Source organism: Micropterus salmoides, unplaced genomic scaffold, assembly GCF_014851395.1.
Source record: "Micropterus salmoides isolate LMB-PRFRI ecotype aquatic unplaced genomic scaffold, ASM1485139v1 Ms_hic_scaffold_19, whole genome shotgun sequence".
Lineage (NCBI taxonomy): Eukaryota > Metazoa > Chordata > Actinopteri > Centrarchiformes > Centrarchidae > Micropterus > Micropterus salmoides.
The window spans coordinates 8,821,710-8,835,963 of NW_024041039.1; the positions used below are offsets into that span (position 1 = coordinate 8,821,710).

General features: G+C 40.9%; 1 protein-coding gene and 1 long non-coding RNA gene across 5 annotated transcripts in view; one reads left to right on the forward strand and one right to left on the reverse strand.

Annotated features, from left to right (window-relative positions):
- Positions 1 to 14,254, reverse strand: part of actn1 (actinin, alpha 1) — a 52,520-nt gene that overhangs the window by 32,344 nt on the left and 5,922 nt on the right. The window lies entirely within an intron of this gene.
- LOC119910260 lies at positions 1,375 to 5,389 on the forward strand. 2 transcript variants are annotated; one of them, XR_005445602.1, is made up of 2 exons: positions 1,375 to 2,000; positions 4,743 to 5,389. It is a non-coding gene; the product is annotated as an uncharacterized LOC119910260 (long non-coding RNA). The 2 variants fall into 2 exon arrangements; XR_005445603.1 differs by having other exon boundaries at positions 1,383 to 2,000; positions 4,783 to 5,389.

A 14,254-nucleotide genomic window follows, 5' to 3' on the forward strand; every position in this document is an offset into this window, starting at 1 on the left:
GAGACCAGTTCCTGCTCATCAACAATGTGCTAGTGAAAATCACCCTCATTACTGTGACTTGAAGACAGTCTGTTTCAGCTTCAGAACATGTCATGTATCTGAGCAAAGTGCAAGCACGACTGACTTCGTCTGCAAGAGGAACTGGAGGGTTGTAAATTTTGAGGGCCACCGCAAACCCCTATCCTCCCCTTCCCTTCTCTTGTCTGCCTCCTCGCTCTAATCTCAGCCTCCCAGAACTGAGGCGGACTGTAAAAACATCAGGGGTCAAGAGCGGGGAGGAATCTGCTCTGCATCAATTTCAGTGAAAGTTGCCAGTCAGCGTCATTATGGCAACATTTTTCACACGGCAACCACTGAACACAAAGCTCAGCAAACAATCTACCTGATGCCAGTCAACAAGGATACTCTACTCAGGTGTCTCATTGTATATTTATAAAAAAAATCAGAAATTAATGAAAAATGCCCATCACAGTTTTCCCCAACAGTGAAGTCTTCAAGTTGCTTGCTTTGTTTGACCACGAGTACAAAACCACAGATTTTGCCAAAGAAAAATCTTAACATTTGAGAAGCTGACCCTGGTTTTTGTTTGTCATTTAAACAATTAGTCAGTTATCATTATAGTTAAAGGAAAAAATTGTATACACATCCTTTTTCTTGCAGAGTTGCAGAGTTACATGAGAGTCACAAGACTGATACCACTCCCATGTCTGTATGCTAAATATGAAGTTAGAGCCAGCAGCTGGTCTTAGTTTATCATCTAACTCCCATAAAATCAAAACATTTTTACACTAAGTTTTTTTGGGATGGATTAAACAAACCAGATAACATATTTACTAGATGTTTCCCAGTTTCCAGTTTTTATGCTAAACCAAGATAAATGGATTTTTGTCTTGATTGGCTTTTATAAGCTATAAAAGTTTGTTCTTGAACTTTCATGATGAAGACCTACAGTATAAAGACAGTGTGATAGGGCTGAAATTTCTTGAAAAAGCTAGTACACACACCTTGGGTTGGTATTGTTTTGATAAATTACCATTTCTAATGTCAAAACTGATTTTCAAAACTTAACTTGTAAGGCAAAACAAACAATAACTACTATAAGTGCTATGGACATTGTTTATTTACTTTTATCTTTTACTGAATTAAATATTTCTCATTTGAGATTTTTTTTTGTTATAAATGGAGAGTGCCTTGGTAAAAGAATCGCATTCCTGTGGTTCCCATACAGATAAAAATAAACCTATCATCATGACATGTGACCACATGACATGGTTGAAAACTCCAGGAAAAGCTAGGAAGTGAACCTTGAGTTGGATTTGCTTTATTTAATTTTCTGTTGATGAACTAATCCAGTAAACAACCATTAGTTGTTAGCACAAATAATTACATAAACCGTCTTATAACAATTCAAAAGAGCTTTACCTTTCTCTAACGCCCTGTACTGGTAGACTTAAACCTATCACATACAGTTTTCTTTTTTTCTCTCATCGCTCCTGTTCCTTTCCCCACCTCTCACTCAACTCCCAGCCTCCCCCCTCATCTACTCTCCCCTCCATCTCACTCCATTAATCAACCTCAGTTAGGAAAATATTTCCTGCTTCTCTGCCAGTTCCATATTAGTACAATCCTTTTACTGAAACAAGCCAGCTCATGAGAGTGAGCTCCAGCCATATCCGAACACACGGGCAGGCAGACCAGTCTAGGGGAGAGAGGAAAGGCAGATATTGCTGGCAGAGAGTCTGACACAGGAAGGCGGTTTTCAACACCGCGGCCAGTTTCTCAAGCCTGAGCCTCTCCAGTTCAGGGTACCAGAGGGCCTCTCATGTCCAGATGAAACCCCAGAAACGGGCAGATAAATTGCAAGAAAAACGTCTAGAAAAATATCTTTGCAGGATGTTCAAAAAGCAGGAGAAAGGAGCCACCCACGGCTCGAGCAGTAACGAGAATAAATACTGTCTGGATGAGTTGCGGGGAAATGGGCCTCTGTGAATCCCAAGGAGGTAAGAGTGTCGTTTCTCTCCTGTTAAGTCTATTTCTGCTGCCTTCGTCTCATTGAGGCTCGTGGGGGCCAGAAAGTGCTGGTGGAAAGAGTTTCTTGTGCCAGGAAAATAGAGCTGCTAACAGCTACAGCACCTTCCTCCCTCTCAGACTCCCAGATGATTTCCTGATGTGTGATGGATTAGGGCATCGCGTTTAACCAGACGACTTCACTGGGAGCATGTTCTAATTTAAAATGGCATCCTGGAGGGACAGCTGTGGAGGAAGGGAGGGCTATGCCTGATGCATGGCCTGGTCAAGAGAGTATCAATGGTAAATGACATAGAAGGGGAAAAGCTTTTCTCATTTGTTTCTGCTACTAAGACTTTCCAGACTGTTTTGGAGATTTGAATTGCTGCATTCTAGTCATGTCCTATGTTGTTTAAAACATGTCAAGTCATATAGAAAACAAGAAAAACCTCACCAGCAACAATAAATCTTTCTCAGCAAAATACAGTAGAATCAGTTTGATCAGGGGATTCACTCATGACACAAAGTAAAATCACAGTCAAATTACACTTTGCACGGAAGACAGTGCTGACCTTTAAGAGAATGGAGAAAAAAAACTAGGCCCGCTATCGCAGCTTATTAGCCGTGCTGGACCATCAACTTTTATTAACCCCCCCTTTGCTGGATATAGAGTTAGATGAAAAAAAAGGATACATTTCAGTAGCTTAAATGTGCTTTGATGACATTAATCTTCAGAGAAGAAGAGCAGTTAGTTAGATAAACTATCCTAGCTACAGTCATTATATACCAAGCCTTTAGCACTCGCCTATTTCATGAGGATGAGCGTACGAACTTTGCTGTGCCACTTTCTGGTTTGACTGGGACTTGTGTGGATTTTGATGTTAGAGATGTTACTTTAGTTCTAATGTAGCACAGCGCTGGTACTTCTCACAGCACCATCAAAAGTGTGATGAAATGTCATCATTCAAACAAGCCATTCTGAACTGCCCTTTTCCAATTCAAGGTCACTAATGACAGCTGTTGCAACTTCAACACCTGCTGCAGACTGAGTTTAGAAAAAGTTTTTTTTAAAAACCAAACAAACTTATAAATAAAAAAATGAATAAATAAAAGTTAGGAAAGCACAGGTGTTTGAAACTGATGCTCCTCTGTAGGATTATTTTTGACAGTGCCGTCAGTTGGTATACATATCAGATTTATGGATGACAGTAAAATGAACAGTCATCTGAAAAATACAGAATTGAGAGGTGAAACAGAATTGACAAAGAAACTCTGGCAGTGAACAGAAGAAGATTCAGGTTACTGCTGCCTTCAGTTTGGAGGCACAGCATGCAGGACGGGCCAAGCTGCTGTCTGGAGGCTCTGCAGACTGCTGTGCTTTGGCCCGGTGCATCTGGCAATCAGAGAGACTGAAACACAAATTCCATCTCAGCAGTTGAGTGGGAGGCAAGAGAGCAGAGAGACATGATGCAAAGTCTGAGGAAAATGATGGTAGAGAGCAGAACAACTACTGTATAGGTCCAGAGACAGAGAGGAGGACAGACTGAGACATGTGCATGTATGGATAAAGAGAGGAAACCTGAAATGAAAGAGACAGGATATAGGGGAAAGAAATTCCATGCTTAGCTTCGGCATAGAGCTGAATTTCTGTGAACTCTGGCATGTGAATTTAAGCCACTGACTGACAGGTCACGATAGCGCTGACTTTTGAACCATCCAATTTTATAAAACCCGGTTCTGCTGGACAATACAGTGCTCCACAAAAGAGGCAAGAATTGCACTCATGAGGCAGGACTCGGTTGTAGAAATATGCCACTTGAATTAACAAGGTTATCTGGTTAGCAGAGATTGAAAGTAGTCACTAGGTCATTATGTCCGAGAACTTAGACTTGACTGAATTTAAATCATAATATACCATCACATTAAAAGGGCTCAAAAGTGGATAATTTTTTCCATTTAAAGGTGTGCACGATTTAGCTTTTTGAACAGAAACTGCTGCATTTTCCCAGAAAAAACTGGATAGAGGCTCATACGAATCACTACGTTGGCTTGCAGCAGACAGAAGTAACATTGAGGAGTGACAATGAACACTTTATAAAGACAGTTTTTTTTTTTTACAATTTGAGTCTTAATTTTGTAGTATCGTGTAGTATCATGCATCATCGTTATCATCATACCAATCAGTAAGAATAAGATTGTACCCACCACATGAACTCCTGAGATCTTGGAATGTGGCAACATTTCTCAAAAGACGTCTGCTCTCATTTTCACATCAAAATAAATTGGTTTAACTAATCTGGCTGAACATTTGGCTTGTTTACAACCTTTCTGTTTGGCCACTCGTGTTTCTTGCCCTGTTCAATATTATAGCCCAAACTACCAAAAATATCACCCAAGTTGTTATAAACAGGAATACTATTACATTTATATCACTGGTATTTTAGGAGGCCTTTGATGCCACCAGTCATTGAAAACTTCCGACAGGCAAATACACAAACAAACAGAAAGATATTGACTGACATCCACAGAGGCTCCCCATTTACACCTCGAGCACGAATAGCACGACACTGCTGCATAAAAAGAACCACTGCTCCATCCATCCTGCTCAGAGTGAGTCACGGACAGAAACAATATGACCTTTCTGCCGGTTCAACCTGCTGGAGAGATGAAGGGGACATTTCTGCCTCTCTCGCTCTCTCTCTCTCTCTCTCTCTCTCTCTCTCTCTCTCTCTCAGTTAGAGCCCAGAAGATGCTCTCCCTCTCTCTCTAACACAGGAAGGACATAAGTCTGGGGATCTGCCAACTAACAAGGGGAGTGCGCTGAATGGGTCAAAGGTCATCATTCATCCCCCTCTGTCTCCTTCCTCTAAAGCTCACTGGAGGATACAGCCTGACTACCCACACAAACACACACTCCTCTGGCTCCAACAACAGTAAAGGAGGCTCAGCTGAGGCTGCCAGGCAGATGTGGCGCGTGCGTGCGTGCGTGCCTGCGTGCCTGCGTGCTGGACCGGGTGAGGAATACTACTTTCTCACTGCAGCTGGTCGAGTTTGTTGAGTTGAGGTGCTGTGCTGTGCACCTGCTGTTTACAGGTGGTGTTCATGGCCTTATCCTCTATACGGTGTCGTGAGATGCTTCTTGAACTACTTCAACAACTTCAACTCCAACCTCAAAGAACTTTCTGATGGTCCTGTAATTTACAATCTCATGGACTTCAAACCCACAGAACTTTATTTTGAATTCTATTTCCAAAGACACCAAATATGTTATACTGATATAGACTGAAACGTGCATAAAAGGATAGACAAAAGATGTAGAATTTTCTATTCGATTCATTATAATGGTGCAGCAATAAAAAATGGGTGGATTGATGAAGCTGTTTAGATTGTCTCTCTTTCCTTCCCATGATTTTCTTGCGTTGTTTGTTGTTCTAATCTCAATTCAGACCAGACCACACAGTGTGTGTGTGTGTGTGTGTGTGTGTGTGTGTGTATGTGTGTGTGTGTGTGTGTGTGTGTGTGTGTGAGTGTGAGAAAGAGAGACACACACACACACACACACACACACACTTCCCCATAGCAGTGTCTCTCCTGGCCCACCAGAGAAGAGGAAGCGTTCTTTCCTCCAGCTTGCAGCCATGATGGAGTGTGACAGTCTCTCAGGTGCAGCATCCATTCAACCAGGCACTCAAACAGGCCGTTACTGCAAACTGCCGACTCAGCACACTCATCCCATTACACTTATCTATTGCCTTGGCTGCTGCTTCAGCACGGACGTGCACACGAGGACGAGTGCGCGCAAACAAATGCACCCCAGAGTGTAAACGCAAGTGCAAAAACAATATGCTAACACAGACACACACATACAGCCTGTCTTGCTCTGCATACAGTTTGTGCACAAATGCAGGCATGCCAACACATACTGTGGATGTGTGTAAAGACACTTCAACATGTTCACTTGCACAGATGCATGCATACACACAGTCCAATCGTGTGCTGACGGAGCAGTGAGCCAGCCAAAAAGTGCAGATTGACAAAGAATAGCAGCCATTGTGACCAGTCCACTGGTATTTACTCTCTTGTGGCCCAAAGCAGCCCTGATGCATATTCATGTGTGTGTGTGTGTGTGTGTGTGTGTGTGTGTGTGTGTGTGTGTGTGTGTGTGTGTGTGTGTTTTACTGAAAAGTCAGAGTGGTAGTAGCTCTTTCCTCAGTCGAGTTCATTTAACAAAGAGTGGCTCGTCTGTGAAAATGCCGCAGAGCACCGAACACTGGGCAGGTTGCTATGACAACCACAAAAGCCTGGAGACCCATAAACAAACAGCTTGGCTGTACTGAGGCTCTTAAAACCCACATCCACGGCTCCCCGAGCGCTCAATGGGATCCAACATGTCTGCATACACATGCGTGTCCACACACCCCACGCAACACAAGTTTACAAGCACAAAAACGGCTGTGACGGTGAGAGATCAGTGTAATTTCCTCTGTGTTTCACCTAAACCATAAATCCATCAACTTTCAAAGGATGGTTTGGTGAAACACAAGGATTTGCAGTTCAAGTAACCTTCCTAAAATTACTTTAAACTGCTGCTAGATCAAATTTCCATCATATTTGGATTGCTCAAAGGATGTAATGGGAGTTTATTTTAATAAAAAAGTAAAAGGATCTAACTAGATATATTTATTTCAACTTGTACTTTTACACAAATATTGTGCTTTTTACTGTACAACCATCTGACAGTTAGACTACTTTGCAGATAAAAATTTTACACACAAAAAATGATCAGCTTGTAATATAGGATTCATCATTAGAGATTTAGTTACCCAACAGCGTATAAAGGACCTACAATTTTTTCAAGATTTTTTCAAATTGTGGCACTGCAATTTTACTTCCAGGCTCGGAGTAGTTCTTCCACTACCGAACACAAAGTTCTCTCAGAGCCACCCATTCACCTGAAGGTAAATTTATTTATTTATCATTATAGAACATAAAGCTGTACAACAAAATTAAAGAAAAACAAAAAATATTTTAATATTATTTAAATTAAAATATTTTATTCTTCTAATATGTATACACTGTCAAGCCACACAAGAAACATGTCTGCTTTAGTGACGTTATATCTCTTCCATTAAGCTTCCATATTTGGTGAGAACAAAAACAAATATGTCCATGTCCTGACAAATGTCTAACTCAGCATGAAACAAGTTGATAAGAAGATTCTAATGATGTCAGCACACAAATTGGATGCAAATCCATGTGCTGATGCTATTCAAATACAGCCCAGGCATCAAAGAGTCCCTGCTGAGCAACAAGTCAGTCAAAAGCCCAGTGTGAACATGTATCTCCCCGCTTCACCAGCTCAAAGCAAGAGTGTCCCACTGCACAAAGGCCAGACTGTAGAGAATCCATCGCTCTGTACTGTATGTGTCCAGACTGAAGCTACAGCTCGGCTTTATGGCACTTAAAGGACTGTGCAAATAGAGGTATATCCAGCATATAAAAACCTGACTTCAAATTTTACCTTGTATCGACCCAGTATAGATTTATGGCAAACTATATTCATATTTTATATACTTAAAGTAAATTACTAAGTTACTAAGTTGTTTATTAGATGTCCTGCACTGCAAACTCAAAGTATCAATGCATTTCACTATAACGTTATTTAAAAATGGAGAGAGAGATATGAACGTTTGCAATGCAAAGAGAATTTCTTTTTTGACCAACAGGAACAAAGTTGTTATCACAGCGACTCAGCACAGCCATAATTCCTGAGTCATGCCTGAGCTGTCGTGCTCTGACAGTCAGATGCCAAACTAAGCAGTGGAATGGGAAATACAGTGGCCCACTTCACCCGAGTCACAACACAGTAGTCGTGACTCAGCTCGAGCTTGGTTTGCCTGCAGCGGCCGTATGATGGGAAGCGTGTGGCTCGGTTGTGGTGCTGCATTGTGCCGGAGCAGCGTTTTTCTCTGCTGACCATCACCTGACTCAGAGAAATGCTGACAGGGAGGAGCTACACTGCACACGAACAAAGGACGCTTTCAACACATCTACACATCAACTGTACAAGTACTGTTAAGGCAATTGTACCTATGTGCTACATTTCTATATACCAAACTAGACGTCAGCAGGAGTACAGATGCACCATTTGTAAAACAAACACATTGTCTAAATCATGGCTTGTATGTTTTATGTTTTTTATGATACAGTGAAAAAAAAAAGAAACGTGTTCATTATAATTGTAAAAACAGCAACAATCTACATTGTTCATTATTTTCTTATACCAGGACACCTCAAATAAATGACACCTCATAAATATGTATGACTCATCTGTTAATGGTTTCTCACTTCTTCCTTAGTTTCATATTCAGCATTATAATCCACATGAACATACGTAAAATTTTTGTTTTTGGATTATCTGTTTCCAAAGTAGATTGTATTTTACAGAAGTAGAACCTTGAGGGACCACTGGGGCAAAGGACGTGACAGTTATGATCATCGTCATCATACCACTTTTCAGTAGCCTTACTAGTTTGTCTAACATAATATAAAATGTCAGTGAATCAGTGAAGAAGCGCTCAACACAGGAGCCAGCATCTTCCCTCCAAAATATGACATTGAACTGAATGTTCATGCAAACATATTTTGTTATTCAGATTTTAAAAATTGTATTACTTTCCAATGTTTGTGTCACAGTTTTATTATTATATAATTTGCCTCAAACTTTAATGTTTGTGTCTGTCCCTTAAAACAAAGAGTTCCAACAACCCTGTTCAGAATGTCTGCCTGAAGAAATATCAGATAATGACGAGGGCACAGCTCAATGACGAAAGTAATTGTCGGTTCTTACTAAAATAGTCTTTTGTAACATTCTTATAATAAAGCCTCATAAATCATTGTCAAACTCACAGCCACTTTGGTCTTAATTGTATTAAAAGTCAATAATAGTGGTCAGTAAACATGCTTGTTATTGGTAATACTAGCTTGGCTACCCACATCAGTCGTGTGACCCTTGCCATGCAGGTTGTAACGATCCCTCAAGATTCACCCAACGTAAATAAGCATAACACAAACATGTATGTTCTAAAGGCCTTAATAAGCAGATACTTAGTTAAAATGTCAAATTTGTTGAAAATAACAGGTTTTTATACAGTGTATATCTAGTAAAATAACCCAAAAAAATGCTAATAAAACATTTGTGAAAATTGACTGGCATATAGTGAAGAAAAACTCAACACAGGGCTATTCAGTGGCTGTTCTGGAGTTTTCATATGACCTGCATCAGCTGCCACAGATCTTAAGCCAACATGACAAGAAGTCCTTAAAGTGCTTGGAGGAAAATGTAAAGTTTGAACATTTCCTATACCTTGATAAAAAGACAAACTCCATTTACTGATGAAGATCATGTGATAAGGTCGAAAGCTCCAGAACAGCTGCTATTCATAATATCTTAAAATCTTCACATATGGTTATTTGCTTCATCATGTATTATCTTGGAAATCACACTAGATGTGATAGGCAAAAAATGAAAACATATTGTGTGTGTGTGTGTGGGCAGGGCATAGTGGTAGAATTACAGTATTTTGTTGTTTTGGCCTCTGTGTTGTTTATACGTGGGATCCTTTTGAGAACACACACAATTAAGCTTCCTGATCATCAGTTCCACATGTGAGTCAAAGAGAGAAGCGGTAACATTTTCAGTTCAGCAAATAAACCAGACATGAAACCTGGTTTCAGGAGAGAGACGCATCAAAAAGGTCCAGGTGAAACATAAACTTGGGTCACGAGTTTTCTATGAGTGATCTATTCAGCTCAGCTCCAGTGGCCACTTGACTTACTCTGACCTTGACAAACCATCATCCATTCAGAGAAATGTATGCATGTCATCATTAATAACGTGCACTCTGCTGACTTGCTAAGTGGAGGAGTGTACAGCCTGACGGTCGCTACATTGTACTATTTTATAGTTCTTTACAGACAGATCATCTTGTTAGACATTCCTTCTTATTGCTAGAAAAAGAAAATGCAATAGAATTGATGATACCCAACTTTGAGCACTTCATCTGCTACATATTTCAAAACCCCTGTATCATAAAAAACTAAATTAAATAAACTGATTTGAATATGTGCACTTAAACCCACCCAACAATTACATTTTTGGATCAACACATGTAAAAGCTAGCCTGTTTAAGACCTCTGAATCATTGCTCATTGCTTGTTTTCACCAGCTGGAGAAACATTAGACCAATCAGAACTTTGTAGGTAGGATAAGGACGGGGATGATATATTCCTACATAGCAATCGACCTGGCTACATTAGTGACAACCAACCGATCACAGCCTGACGGTCGCCGTGCTCGCCGAGCGGCAAATCGGGCTAAAATTTGTGTAGTGTGAACTAGGCTTAACTGAGTTATGGCGCCACGGAAAACTGTTAAGTTCTGACCTCAATTAAGAGAAATACGGAAAAGTTTCCTACAGCATATTATAGTGAAGGCAGAACAGTAACGATAAGTTGAAAAATTTTTGGTTTTCTTTGTTTTCTGCTTTTACCAACTCTGCGAGTCAATTTCCTGTGCTGGGACCGTTTTGAGGCACTACAGGTGAAGTGAAATACTGCAGAGTATCAAAGGTGCACAGTAACAGCTTCACCTAAATAAGACCTGACCCAAAATATGACCGACAGAAGTATAGCTCAGCAGAACATTAGGTTTTGAAAGGGGACTGTTTTTTTTCCTCCGGATATTCTGGATGTGTGGAAGGTCACAAAGGTTTTAATTACAAAAAGGTAGAAATGGTTCAAGACTAATTCAAAATGAAACACAAAAGAAGAAGAGGACCATGAGAGCAGTTTAGGAGGATCTGTCCTCTGTGCATCACATCCTTTGAACTTCAGTATATTCAAAGTGACCACAGCTACAAATGAACTGCACAATCAGCTGTGGTGACTGGCAGTGCTGCTGTTTTACCCTCCCTCCCTCCCTGTCTGTGTCCATTCACCCGCTACAGCACCTGCCAGCACTTCACACGGCTCAAACCACTCTGCTGCCCTGCCGCTCTACCAAGGGCCCTCCACTACACACCGACAAGTAGCAGGCCGGCTCTCCCCTTGTGCTGTGTTACCAGGGGTGGGGCTGTCGAGGGGAGGTGTCTGTTACAACTTGTAATGAGATCTGCCGTGAGCACTTCACTGCGGCTGCTGTGTTTACTGTCGCAAATGAAGTGACGTCTGGAGCATGCAGAATTTTCCTGCAGCGGGAAACAAAGACAGAAAAGTAGCCCATGGAACTGAAATGTCGGTCAGCTCTTGTTGCTGCTGCAGACTGTATCACAAACAGCACAGAGTCATTAGTGCGTAATGCAACATGCCTGCAGGGAGTCAACTTTAACTGACCATGAGCGCCGGTGGACTAGACAATCAATAGTGGCCACTGATTGAAATTCAGACGTTCAATACTTGTCCCACTTTAGAAAAGTGGAAGAGTGCAGCAGAACAAACAGCCTCTAATTTCATCAGAATACTTGCTTCCCAAGGACTTACTAACACAGATTGATGGATTCATATATTTCCAGCAATATCATCATTCTAGGTCCACAGGGACGTTGGCTTTATCTCCTTTCTATGCACTGTGTCTTTAATCATTGAACTTATTACTTATTCCTTGCCTTTAACATCAGCCACCTAGGAAGGCTGATTCAACGCATTCAATTTAAGTCTATAGTCTGAATTAGACTTAATTGCCTGCAGTGTAAATAAAACCCTAAGAAACATCCTGTCTTCATTGTTCAAATGCTGCAATTGCCTATTTATTACACGCAGAGCAAATAATAGTGACGCACCACCCTGTGCACAGTGGAAGACACGCTTCCTGATAGGGCTGGAGTGAGATTTCAACACGTTCAGGCTTAAGCAAGGAAAAATCTTTTTTCCTTAAATCCACTGCCACCCACTCAGTCACATTGTGTAAAAGAGTGGTATATAGATGGTGGAGAGAAATAGCAAAAAGAGACCCAGAGAAGGTTCTGACCATAACTGGCTTAAGGAACTCTTTCATAGTATTTGCTTCTTCCATTCTATCACCAATTTACATAAGATAATAGTCTTTAACCTCCACACAGTTCGTGCCATTAAAGCCCTTGCAATTCTACACTGCTACTCGTCTGGGGAAAAAGTCTTGTGCTACATGGGAAGCAATGCGTTGATAAGTTTCCGGTATGAAGCAGCAGTGGAAGATTCTGGATAAACAACTGAAGAGGAGCTGGGTAGTTAGTGTGAGCAGTTACAGCTACCACAGCTGAACAGACAGAAGAAAAGTCAAACTTCATCAAGAGAAAATCCAAAAAACACAACACTATGCCAATTACATGCTTGACAGTAAAATTACCTTTAAGATCACTTTGCAACAGGCTAACACTTTAAAAGGCCTTCCCTATAACTGACCGTTGTCAGTAAATACCTCTAAACGTAGCTGACTGCTAGTTAAAACATAATCTTATTTTATATTTATAAGAAAATGTTTAACACCTTGTTTTCTCGCTGAGATTTAGATAAGAAAAACTAGACCGCTGTCATACCTGTCTGTGGAATAAAAGGCTACAGCCAGTTAGTAAATCTTCACCGGCACCTCTAAAGCTCACTAATTACAAGATTATATTTTGTTAAAATGACAATTTGCCGTTTTGCGTGGTTATGTACTGGACTATGTCTTGGCTGTAATTGATAACTTCTTAATGTCTCCACTGTTTGCCAGGGAATAGTCCCACATAACCAAGGCTAGCCGTTTCCCTCAGTTTCCAGTCACTATTCTAAGCTAAGCAGCTGTTGGCTGTAGCTTTATATTTAACAGACTGATATGAGAGTGGTATCAGTCTTCCCATTTAACTCTCCACCATTAAGCAAATAAGCATATTGCTCATGATAAACTTTCGCTTTAAATAAAGACGACATCATGTGTGAAATTAGAAAATTAATATGGTTACTAGGGTCATGACAGACCAAGTATGTTGCAGTAGGGAAACACCCTTAATTAACTTGTGAATAAATAGTAATTTGATAGCTCATACACCATACTGGCCAGTGATGATAAATTATTGATTCCAGGTTAACGACGTGACAAAGGATGTCCTCTCGAACATGTTCTCTTTGTGCAGAGACCTGAAAGATCCTCTGTCTAAACCTCTTCTTCCACGCACAGTCGCTTCCCTCCTTCCTCCCTCCTCTCCTTCCCACAGAGCTCCACCCACACAGCTACTGAATGGAAAGGTGTGCCTGCTGCTGTCTGCTTTTACCACAGTATCTGTTTACTCAAAGCTGCATTCACTTACATGAGACGAACTGCAGCTGCTCCTGTGAGGAGGCTTATAGCTAATACACTCACACTGAGAACAGTACAGTACAAACCCCCCTTGGCTTCAAAGAGAGGCTTCACAGCGAGCACATACACTTGAGAATGCATGTGGTTTGATTAATAGCATTAACAGAGGAAAGAGCTGGCTACATCCTTCCCATGTGGTGCAGGAAAATTCCTTGGAAACATGCAGAAAGATCGCCTATAAACCCCCTCTGGGTCATATGCTATTGAAGACATGTGACCACAAGCGTGTAGTGGTTCCAGACGTGGTTAAGCATTGAGCAGGTTTTTGCTCCTCACTCTCTGCTCCACAGGAAATGCACCTTGACCCCAAATACCATGATGGATGTGGAATCCTAAAAACTCCCGTCTGGGGTCTGAAATCTGCCACCGAGCTGCAAATATAACACTAAAATCTGAATGAAGCAGAGCAGTCAAATGTATCCAAACCCCCGATATAGTCATTAAAATCCATTGCACAACTGGTCTTGAAACTGTTTTAATGGCCTATTACTGAGAGCTTTGAGATGATTTCTGTATACGTTTCTAAATTTGGAGCAGGAGCCTGAGAAAATAAGCTATGCAAGAATTTGCATCAGGGCCCTGGCATTTAGGAGCTGTTCAGATAAGAGCCTGGTAATTGCTCACATTTGACTTTTCAAACAGTGAATTCTTAAAAAAAAACAGATGCCGTGTACAGCTTAATGAGGAAGAATTAGCTTTTACCTCCCTGAAACAAATAAAGGGGAAACTGTTCAGGGACAAGAACTGCAACATAAGCATGCAAAACCTTTCCCAGACCAAGAAAAGATGAGAATTTTTGCTAAGGCTCTAACCTCTGCTAACCTCTCTTTATACGTATAGAACTGGGATCTGCTTTCTCAATCATTGGCACTG